General features: G+C 36.5%; 1 protein-coding gene across 2 annotated transcripts in view; it reads right to left on the bottom strand.

Annotated features, from left to right (window-relative positions):
• RMI1 (RecQ mediated genome instability 1) overlaps positions 1–12,743 on the bottom strand; it is a 389,280-nt gene that overhangs the window by 341,653 nt on the left and 34,884 nt on the right. The window contains exon 1 of one of the 2 annotated variants that reach the window (XM_061200542.1): positions 2,590–2,635. The exons of the other annotated variant lie outside the window; for it this stretch is intronic. The gene's annotated coding sequence lies outside the window, so the exon portion shown is untranslated. Of the gene's footprint in view, positions 1–2,589; positions 2,636–12,743 lie in introns of those variants that run through there. 2 annotated transcript variants of the gene reach the window in all.

Raw genomic sequence — 12,743 nt, 5'->3', positions numbered from 1 at the left:
AAGTATCTTTTCCGACCACAATGCTATGAGACTAGATATCAATTACAGGAAAAAATCTGTAAAAAATACAAACACATGGAGGCTAAACAATACACTACTAAATAACGAAGAGATCACTGAAGAAATCAAAGAGGAAATCCAAAAATACCTAGAAACAAATGACAATGAAAACACGACCCAAAACCTAAGGGATGCAGCAAAAGCAGTTCTAAGAGGGAAGTTTATAGCAATACAATCCTACCTCAAGAAACAAGAAACATCTCAAATAAACAACTTAACCTTACACTTAAAGCAATTAGAGAAAGAAGAACAAAAAACCCCAAAGTGAGTAGAAGAAAAGAAATCATAAAGATCAGATCAGAAATAAATGAGAAAGAAATGGATAAACCATTAGCCAGCCTCATCAAGAAAAAAAGGGAGAAGACTCAAATCAATAGAAATAGAAATGACAAAGGAGAAGTAACAACTGACACTGCAGAAATACAAAGGATCATGAGAGACTACTGCAAGCAACTCTATGCCAATAAAATGACAACCTGGAAGAAATGGACAAATTCTTAGAAAAGCACAACCTTCCGAGACTGAACCAGGAAGAAAAAGAAAATATAAACAGACAAATCACAAACACTGAAATTGAGACTGTGATTAAAAATCTTCCAACAAACAAAAGCCCAGGACCAGATGGCTTCACAGGTGAATTCTATCAAACATTTAGAGAAGAGATAACACCTATCCTTCTGAAACTCTTCCAAAAAATTGCAGAGGAAGGAACACTCCCAAACTCATTCTACGAGGCCACCATCATCCTGATACCAAAACCAGACAAAGATGTCACAAAGAAAGAAAACTACAGACCACCATCACTGATGCACATGGATGCAAAAATCCTCAACAAAATATTAGCAAACAGAATCCAACAGCACATTAAAAGGATCATACACCATGATCAATTGGGGTTTATCCCAGGAATGCAAGGATTCTTCAATATATGCAAATCAATCAATGTGATACACCATATTAACAAATTGAAGAATAAAAACCATATGATCATCTCAATAGATGCAGAAAAAGCTTTTGACAAAATTCAACACCAATTTATGATAAAAACCCTCCAGAAAGTAGGCATAGAGTGAACTTACTTCAACATAATAAAGGCCATATATAACAAACCCACAGCCAACATCGTTGTCAATGGTGAAAAACTGAAATCATTTCCTCTGAGATCAGGGACAAGACAAGGTTGTCCACTCTCACCACTATTATTCAACATAGTTTTGGAAGTTTTAGCTACAGCAATCAGAGAAGAAAAAGAAACAAAAGGAATCCAAATCGGAAAAGAAGAAGTAAAACTGTCACTGTTTGCAGATGACATGGCACTGTACATAGAGAATACTAAAGATGCTACCAGGAAACTACTAGAGCTAATCAATGAATCTGGTAAAGTAGCAGGATACAAAATTAATGCACAGAAATCACGTGCATTCTTATACACTAATGATGAAAAATCTGAAGGAGAAATTAAGGAAACACTCCCATTTACCATTGCAACAAAAAGAATAAAATACGTAGGAATAAACCTACCTAAGGAGACAAAAGACCTGTATGTAGAAAACTATAAGACACTGATGAAAGAAATTAAAGCTGATACAAACAGATGGAGAGATATACGATGTTCTTGGATTGGAAGAATTAACATTGTGAAAATGACTCTACTACCCAAAGCAATCTACAGATTCAATGCCATACTTATCAAACTACCACTGGCATTTTTCACAGAACTAGAACAAAAAATTTCACAATTTGTATGGAAACACAAAAGACCCCGAATAGCCAAAGCAATCGTGAGAAAGAAAAACGGAGCTGGAAGAATCAGGCTCCCGGACTTCAGACTATACTACAAAGCTACAGTAATCAAGACAGTATGGTACTGGCACAAAAACAGAAATATAGATCAATGGTACAGGATAGAAAGCCCAGAGATAAACCCAAGCACATATGGTCACCTTATTTTTTATAAAGGAGGCAAGCATATACAATGGAGAAAAGAGAGCCTCTTCAATAAGTGGTGCTGGGAAAATTGGACAGCTACATGTAAAAGAATGAAATTGGAACACTCCCTAACACCATACACAAAAATAAACTCAAAATGGATTAAAGAGCTAAATGTAAGGCCAGACACTATCAAACTCTTAGAGGAAAACATAGGCAGAACACTCTATGACATAAATCACAGCAAGATCCTTTTTGACCCACCTCCTAGAGAAATGGAAATAAAAACAAAAATAAACAAATGGGACCTAATGAAACTTAAAAGCTTTTGCACAGTAAAGGAAACCATAAACAAGACCAAAAGACAACCCTCAGAATGGGAGAAAATATTTGCAAATGAAGCAACTGACAAAGGATTAATCTCCAAAATTTACAAGCAGCTCATGCAGCTCAATATCAAATAAACAAACAACCCAATCCAAAAATGGGCAGATATGTGTAACTGATTCACTTTGTTGTAAGGCAGAGGCTAGCACACCATTGTAAAGCAATTATACTTCAATAAAGATGTTTAAAAAAAAAAAAAAAAAATTGAATTACCTGTCAACAGAGAAGTACACTGACAAGTGTGAAACCATTTGACCATGTTATATTTTAATCTGCAGAGACAAAAATGACAAGCAATTTATTTACATAAAACTGTACAAAAGCAAATTAAATTATGTAAAGTATTTCATAAATAGTTGGACTGGACTAGTGTTTAATACATTTTGCCATGTTTAGCATAGTTGCGTGCATAGTGACTCATAATAAATGATGATAAATTGAAAAAAAAAAAAAAAAAAAAAAAAATGGGCAGAAGACCTAAGTAGACATTTCTCCAAAGAAGATATACAGACTGCCAACAAACACATGAAAGGATGCTCAACATCACTAATCATTAGAGAAATGCAAATCAAAACTACAATGAGGTATCACCTCACACCTGTCAGAATGGCCATCATCAAAAAATCTACAGACAGTAAATGCTGGAGAGGGTGTGGAGAAAAGGGAACCCTCTTGCACTGTTGGTGGGAATGTAAATTGATACAGCCACTATGGAGAACAGTATGGATGTTCCTTAAAAAACTAAAAGTAGAACTACCATATGACCCAGCAATCCCACTACTGGGCATATACCCTGAGTAAATCATAATTCAAAAAGAGTCATGTACCACAATGTTCATTGCAGCTCTATTTACAATAGCCAGGACATGGAAGCAACCTAAATGTCCATTGACAGATGAATAGATAAAGAAGATGTGGCACATATATACAATGTAATATTACTCAGCCATAAAAAGACACGAAATTGAGTTATTTGTAGTGAGGTGGATGGACCTAGAGTCTGTCATACAGAGTGAAGTAAGTCAGAAAGAGAAAAACAAATACCATATGCTAACACATATATATATGGAATCAAAAAAAAAAAAAAAAAAGCTTCTGAAGAACCTAGGGGCAGGACAGGAATAAAAACGCAGATGTAGAGAATGGACATGAGGACACGGGGAGTGGGAAGGGTAAGCTGGGACAAAGTGAGAGAGTGGCATGGACATATATACACTACCAAATGTAAAATAGATAGCTAGTGGGAAGCAGCTGCATAGCACAGGGAGACCAGCTCGGTGCTTTGTGACCACCTAGAGAGGTGAGATTGGGGGGTGGGAGGGAGATGCAAGAGGGAGGAGATATGGGGATAGAAGTATATGTATAGCTGATTCACTTTGTCATACAGCAGAAACTAACACACCATTGTAAAGCAATTATATACTCCAATAAAGATGTTAAAAAAATTAATGTCTATAAATTTATAGTTAAATAAGTTATATTTTTTATAAGGGTCATGTCCTTTTATTTATTTATTTATTTGTTTATTTATTTGGTTGCAGGATCTTTTCGTTGCAGTGCACAGGGTCTTCATTGTGGTGCACGGGCTTCTCAAGTTGCAGCGTGCAGGCTCTCTAGTTGTGGCACACAGGCTCTAGAGAGCACCTGCTCAGTAGTTGCCGCACATGGGCTTAGTTGCCTGTGGCATGTGGGATCTTAGTTCCCCGACCAGGGATCGAACCCACGTCCCCTGAAGTCCCTAAATAAGTTATATTAAAAATAAAGATAATAATCACGCAAAACTCTTCAATTCCTAATTATTCATTTTATTATCTATGCTTTTGAAGTTATTTACATCTATTTTATCTGCTTGGTGAAAATAATATGTAATAAATAAAAGAATATGGGCTACTATATATCCCTTTCCATTCAGTACCATCATGTTGGTAGCTTGAAATTGGCCATGGTGGGAATATTTACACCATGAAAATTGGTAAACGTTACAAATCAGGTCTTTATTTATTGTTTTCTTGTCTATCTAGACTTTAGAAAGTGTCAGATAAAATGTTAATAACAGACTAAACTTTAAAAGATGTCATATCTGTAACTATTACATTATAAATAGCACAAAAATTGTCATGCAATTGCAAAATCATGATTGATTTGCAACCATGGGTTGGCTACAGATACAAGAATTTGGCAAAAATCAGCATCCTGTGAGAATAAATTGGCTATATGGAATTTACAAAGAAGAGTATTTTATACTTTATTATAATTTGTAAATTGTGTGCTACACATCCTTCATATCAGGAAAATTCATAATAAACATATACGTACTGTATTTATATATATTATGTATATATACTATATAAAACCCAGTTGTTAAACAATTACTAGCACACCACTAGACACCAGAGAGTCTAGTGACAAAGTTTGAGGCTTCGATAAAGGGAATTAGAGATTCCATTTGAACCTGGCCCCAGGAATATTCTCTTTTGAGTGGCTCAAGTTTGGGGATGTAGAACTCATAGAAAAAGAAATATAACTCAATAGCATACATGGTTCTATGGGTTTCAACTTTAAACTTCAATCTGTTAAAATTCATCTTCTACCCTCTAAGAAGATTGTAACTAAGCAGGACCCTACAGGGCCTTCCCAGTGGCAAGCCATTGCCCCATATCCTCTGCTTTAGCTCCTCTCTGAAGTACCTAGATAACAGTATCTGGTGCACATTTCCTGAGTTGTTTTACAGATGTGAAAACCCCCCACCACATGGAAGTTGTTAACCACTTGATGACCATGAGCACATAGCCCCCAGGCCTCCTGGAGCCTGAGGATCGATAATGTTAACCCCTGTGACACCATCCTGTTACCTCACCATCAACCAATCAGAGAATTGGGCAGTAGCTGATCACATACCCTGCAACGCCACTCCCTCACCTGGCCTTCAAAAATACTTTGCTGAACCCTTTCAGGGAGTACACGGTTTTTTGGGCATGAGCCACCCGTCTCCTTCCATGGCCCTGCAATAAAGCTTTCCCTGCTCCAAACTCCAATGTTTCAGTTAGTTTGGCCTCACTGTGCGTCAGGCACACGAACTTATGTTCACTAGCAAGATGAGCTAGCCAAACATACATATGGAAAAATTGTAAGAGACATGCAAGTGGCCTGCAATCCTAATTTAGATTTATTACTTCTATGGGAGAATACACCAAAATTTGGTGCTAGTGATTATCGGTGCTAGTGGTAATAGTGATTATTAACTGTGCAAGATGTTTGCATACTTTGTCTCATTTAAGCCTCACAAGACTGTAGGCTATAAATCATCACTCTCACTCTACCAATGGGAAAACTGGGGCTCAAAGAAATTAGACAATTGCCAAGGACACATTCCCTAACACCACCACTTGGAAGCCCAAAGCCCTCCCTGGGACACTGGATCAGACTTGTCCTCTTCCAGGTGAACATTTGCTCTGAGAACTAAAATACTGCCTGCCATATCAGTAAACAAAGGATGTTGCAGCCATCAAGTCATCACATTACAGCCCCCCAGACGGTGAGCCCTGAGGGAACTCAGGATGGAGACAAACAGGCTGCCCACTGCCAACCCCATCTAGCAGTCAGCTGCTGCAGCCACCCCCATCCGTGCAGCCTGAGGAAACTCAGGATGAGAAAACACAGGATACTGGCTCCAGATAGCTGAGGTGCATGATAGCTGAGGAATGATTTCAGTGAGCCCACATGCTTGCATCTTCCCATACATAGAAAAGCAATAAATTCCTTGAGATATCTGGTTTTCTTTTATTAACAGTAATCTTTTGATATTCCAATTACTTGATCTTTTGTTGCAAAAACTCCTATATACTCTGGCTCCCCACCCTTGCCTCTTTGGAGCAGTCTCTCAGAGTTATTTGAGACACTGACTCCCAGGCTTGAAGTCCTAAGACTGTCCTCTGAATAAAGCGTAACTCTCAACTTTAAGTTATGCTTAAAGTTGACAGCTCCAATGGAGTTGACAGCTCCATTATTATTTATGGGTTATCAGTCAGTGAACAACCATAAAAGGAATTGAAAATTGTATGTCCAATCAATATAATTCACATTAAGAAGTAAAGGCATTTTAATAAATTAATTTCTTAAATCTCTAGAATGTTGGAGGGGAGGGAAAGATTTCATTTTGTTTTGTTTGGGACATATATATGATGATTTGGGAGGGAGAAGCTGGTCAGGCGGTACCTTCCTGTTGCCCCTTAGCTACACTTCCACTCCATCACGAAAGGCAGGAGTCGGGAATTTGTTCTCCCTTCTGAACATTTGTGAGTTCCAAGGACAAAGCCAAAACAGAAACACTTGAGACACTTCTCTTCCATTCTCCTTCCACCTTCTACTCCTTCTTCCCCTACCTCCACTCAGAGTTAAAAGTTAAAAATTTTTAAACTCTTGAGTAAATAGCTTGATAACATTTAGTGATGTTCATAATGTAAAATTACCAGGGACAATCTGTCAATCTGTATTTCCCGGAAATGTAACCTAACAAAAACATCTTAGCTCTCTGGTTCTTTTCCATAAAAAGAACATGGAGAAAAAAACAGATTAGATAAACTTGGGCTGATGCAGCTCTGTTTCATTTCATTAGCATTGAGGTCCCATAAAATTGACAAAAAAAACCAGGCAAACATGGAAAAGTAATAATGTCAAATACATATTTAAAGTTGATTTATATTGAATCTTTTAAACACACTCTGAGTCTGCTGCCCTGAATCTCAAAGCCACAATGAATACCAACAGCATGAATTCACAAATAAGACACCAAATTTATTGAATTTACTCATGGAATAATCACCTGTCTTTCACTCCTAATTGTTAGAGATTGTTCTAAAACGTTGGTGCCCTATTGTTCATTCCAATGTTTAAGAAATACTTAAGACCATAATTAAGGAAGACAATTCACAAAAGAAGAAATACAAATGATCAGATTGGCAATGAATTTTTAATGATAATAGCTTATAAGTATTTGAGATGTTGAGAAACCACAAACTCTTAAACTCTCCAGGTAGGAATATGAACTGGAAAAACTAAAAAAAAAAGGGTAAAGTAGCTATCACTGAGTACTCACCATGTGTTAGGCACTGTGCCAACTACTTTAAAACAATGTATTTTCACATTATCTCTGTTTTATGGATGAGGAAAATGATGCTCAAAAAGGGTTAAGTAACATATCCAAGAACACAAAGATAGTAGAAAACAACAACAGAGCTAGAATGCAATTTGGCAATGAATATTAAACATCTTTAAAATTTGTATATTTTTAGAGCCAGCAGTTCTTGGAGTTTATCATAAAGAAATAATTAGAGAAATATATAATTATATTTATACAGCAATGTCCACCTTAAAATTATTTATAAAAAGGAGAAGTGGCAACAACCTATAGGTCCAACAATAGCCAAATGGCTAGTTTCAGTGTATTGTGCATTGAAGCAATGGAATACTATATGGCTATTTTAAATGATGGTATAACTCTATACTTATTGAAATAGAAATCTAGTCCATGTTTAGTGGAAAAAGCAAAATACAGAGTAGTGTATATAGTACAACTTCATTAAAAATAGTGTAGGTATGGATGGTGACTAGACTTATTATAGTCACCACTTTGCAGTGTATAAAATATCAAATCATTGTTATATATCTGAAACTAATGTTATATATCAATTATATCTCCATTTTTTAAAAAGTCTATTAAACCATAAAAAATTAGCATAGGTATGAAAAAAACAAGAAGAATATACTCCAGTATGTTAACTCATTATGTCTTGTGGTGGCATTTTGAGTGATTAATTTTGTTTACTCACATATTTTTAAATACTTCTACAACAAAAATGAACTACCTATGTAAACATTTGTTTAAAAGGTCATAAGAGAACTCTAATACACTGCTCATGGGAATGTAAAACAATACTACCACTTTGGAAAACTGTTCAAGAGTTTCTTATAAAATTAAGCATACACCTGCAATATGACCCTGTCATTCTACTCCTAGGTGTGTACCTAAGAGAAATGAAAGTGTATATTTACACAAAGACTTGTGACAAATGTTCAAAATAGCTTTATTAACAATAGCCCCAAACTGAAGACAATTCAAATATCCATCAACAGGTGAATGAATAAACAAAATGTAGTACATCCATACAATGGAATACTACTCAGCAGCAAAATGAATGAAACACTGATATGCCTGTATACACAACACAGATAAACCTCACATTCATTATACTGAGTAAAAGAAGCCAGACACAAAAGAGCACACATTATATCATGTTATTTACATAAAATACACAAGAATGCAAACTAATTTATAGTGACAAAAAAAAAGATCAGTGATTGCCTGAGGCCAGGAGCAGGAGGAATAGACTACAAAGGGACATGAGAAAATTTTGGGGGGAGGGTGATGATGGAAATGTTCTGTATCTTGATTATGTTGTTTTAAAGGTATATATAGAATTCATCAAACTGTACCCTTTAAAAGAATGCAGCTTACTGTACATACATAATACTTCAATAAAGTTAAGTTTTTAAAAAGTTTACAGGAGCTTAATTCTTCAAAATATATATATAATTTTTTCCTAAACTCTGTATACAGGAATTTCAGGTCACCAGATTGGTTTTAAACTTAATAGTAATAACAACAACAATTGCAGGTAACATTTATAATATTCCAGAAACTATCCTATCAATATTTTAATTCTGTTTTCACAGAAAGACAGAAATCCACCCTAAAATTCACATGGAATCTCAAGGGACCCCCAAATAGCCAAAACAACCTTGAAAAAGAATAGCAAAGTCAGAGATTTCACACTTCCTGATTTCAAAACTTATTACGAAGTCAGTAACCAAAATGGTGTGGTACTGGCATAAAGATACACACGTAGAACAACGGAATAAAACAGAGAGTCCAGAAAAAAAAAAGCCTTGCATTTATGGCCAAATGAGTTTTGACAGGAGTGCGAACACCATTCAACACCATTGAAACAAATGGTGCTGGGAAAATTGAATATTCACATGCAAAAGAATGAAGTTGAACCTTTATACACCACACACACCATATGTAAAAATTAACTCAAAATAGATCAAAGAACTAAATATGAAACTCTTAGAAGAAAACACAGGTGAAAAGCTTCATGACATTGATTTGGAGTTCAAGAATGATATCTTGGATACGATACCAAAAGCACATGCAACAAAAGAAAAAATAAATTAGACTACATCAAAATATAAAACTTCTGTGCATCAAGGAACACAGTAAACAAAGTGAAAAAGCAACCCACACAATGAAAGAAAATACTTGTAAATCATGTATTTGATAACAGACTAATAGTCAGAATATATAAAGAATTCCAACAACTCAACAACAACAAAACCCAATTTCAAAATGGGCAAAGGACTTCAACAGACGTTTCTCCAAAGAAGATATGCAAATAGCCAAAATGCACATGAAAAGATGTTCAACATCACTAATCACCTTAAGTTAAAAGAAATAACCAACTGTTCCAATTTATTATTTTTATTTATTTATTTATTTATTTTTGGCTGTGTAGGGTCTTCGTTTCTGTGCAAGGGCTTTCTCTAGTTGCAGCAAGAGGGGGCCACCCTTCATTGCGGTGTGCGGGCCTCTCACTATCACGGCCTCTCTTGTTGCAGAGCACAGGCTCCAGACGCGCAGGCTCAGTAGTTGTGGCTCACAGGCCTAGTCGCTCCGTGGCATGTGGGATCTTCCCAGACCAGGGCTTGAACCCGTGTCCCCTGCATTGGCAGGCAGATTCTCAACCACTGTGCCACCAGGGAAGCCCTCCCATTTATTATTAGTTAGGTTCAAAACCTAATAGCAATACTTTGTGTGGTGTTCAACAGATTACACTGTGTCTCTTGAAAATGTAAGTTCCTATAAGTTCACTGGAATGCCTGGAGCACCTCAGCAAACAGTTTGGGAACCATGGATATAGATAATCACTAAGAATAGAGAAGAAATATATAGTGAGGTTAAATACAACAACTCAAACTAAATTACATTCAAGGTTTTAGACTTGTCTAAACACTGTGAGGTTTTTTAAAAGGTGTAGTCACCGTTTTAATAGTTCTATCATAATATGGGAAATGTTATCACTATAATATTAAACTGTGTTGCTCAGTCTTTGGGTTTGCCCTCCAAGTCATAAACTGAAGTATTCTATTTTCTTCTTCAAAATGTGCTTGATGCAGATTTCTATTCTACAAGACATAGTTTCAGAAAGAAGCCATTGATTGAGCTAGTATTAAATGCACTCAGATTTAAATTTAAATTTAGTTTACAATTTAGATTCAAAAGTCCCTGGGCTATAGTTGCAGCTGTGACCAGAAATGATATCTGTTACTTCTAGGCAAAGTCAATTAAGAAACAGGAATGCCTTCACCACCTTTTCTTAGCCTGCTGGCTGGATGCAGAGAACTCTGAACTCTTAAAGGATAGCAGAGACACAATATGGAAGAAGCCTGGGTCTCTGAATGAGCTCTGGAATAGACATCTGCTGATGAGGAACACCCACATTGTACTGCTATATTAGCAAGAAATGTACTTCTATTTTGTTAAGCCACTGAAACTTTGGAGTTGGTCTCTTACAGCAATTAATACACTCCAAACTAAGGCCCATTTCTAATATAATTGAGACTGCTTTTCAAGTATTACTATTAAGTATGACACATGCTAAACTTCCTTTGATACATCCTTTTCATCACCTTGAGTAAATTCCTCATATTCCTAGGTTGCTAAGAGATTTTGTAAGCAAGTGTATATGTTTATTGAATGTCATTTTGTCAAGAACTGTGAAGGGAGCAGAAGCAAGAAGAACTACAGTCCTGCAACCTGTGGAACGAAAACCACATTCACAGAAAGATAAACAAAATAAAAAGGCTGAGGACTATGTAACAGATGAAGGAACAAGATAAAACCCCAGAAAAACAACTAAATGAAGTGGAGATAGGGAACCTTCCAGAAAAAGAATTCAGAATAATGATAGTGAAGATGATACAGGACCTCAGAAAAAGAATGGAGGCAAAGATCACGAAGATGCAAGAAATGGTTAACAAAGACCTAGAAGAAATAAAGAACAAACAGAGATGAACAATACAAAAACTGAAATGAAAAATACACTAGAAGGAATCAATAGCAGAATAACTGAGGCAGAAGAACGGATAAGTGACCTGGAAGACAGAATGGTGGAAATCACTGCCACAGAACAGAATAAAGAAAAAAGAATGAAAACAAATGAAGACAACCAAGATTACGCTTCCCAGGAAGGATTTCATTCAGATTCCATGGAGAAATCAAAAGCTTTACAGACAAGCAACAGCTAAGAGAATTCAGCACCACAAAACTAGCTCTACAAGAAAGGCTAAAGGAACTTCTCTAAATGGGAAACACAAGACAAGGAAAGGACCTACAGGGCTTCCCTGGTGGCGCAGTGGTTAAGAATCTGCCTGCCAATGCAGGGGACATGGGATCGAGCCCTGGTCTGGGAAGATCCCACATGCTGCGGAGCAACTAAGCCCATGTCCCACAACTACTGAGCCTGTGCTCTAGAGCCCGTGAGCCACAACTACTGAGCCCACGTGCCACAACTACTGAAGCCCGTGCACCTAGAGCCCATGCTCCACAACAAGAGAAGCCACCACAATGAGAAGCCCATGCACCGCAATGAAGAGTAGACCCCATTCCCCGCAACTAGAGAAAAAAAAACCCACATGCAGCAACGAAGACCCAACACAGCCCAAAAAAAGATATATATATATACATACATATATATAAAAAAAAAAGGACCTACAAAAACAAGCCCAAAACAATTAAGAAAATGGTCATAGGAACATTCATTTACCTTAAATGTGAATGGATTAAATGCTCCAACCAAAAGACACAGGCTCACTAAATGGATACAAAAACAAGACCCATATATATGCTGTCTACAAGAGACCCACTTCAGACCTAGGGACACATACAGACTGAAAGTGAGGGGATGGAAAAAGATATTCCATGCAAATGGAAATCAAAAGAAAGCTGGAGTAGCAATACTCATATCAGATAAAATAGGCTTTAAAATAAAGAATGTTACAAGAGACAAGGAAGGACACTACATAATGATCAAGTGATCAAACCAAGAAGAAGATATATCAATTATAAATATTTATGCACCCAACATAGGAGAACCTCAATACATAAGGCAAATGCTAACAGCTATTAAAGAGGAAATCGACAGTAACGCAATAAGAGTGAGGGACTTTAGTACCTCACTTACACCAATGGACAGATCATCCAGACCGAAAATTAATAAGGAAACACAAGCTTTAAATGACATAATAGACCA

This window comes from Eubalaena glacialis, chromosome 9 (assembly GCF_028564815.1).
Source record: "Eubalaena glacialis isolate mEubGla1 chromosome 9, mEubGla1.1.hap2.+ XY, whole genome shotgun sequence".
Lineage (NCBI taxonomy): Eukaryota > Metazoa > Chordata > Mammalia > Artiodactyla > Balaenidae > Eubalaena > Eubalaena glacialis.
The sequence above is the reverse complement of the archived record's forward strand: the minus strand, read 5'-3'. Positions and strand labels throughout refer to the sequence as shown.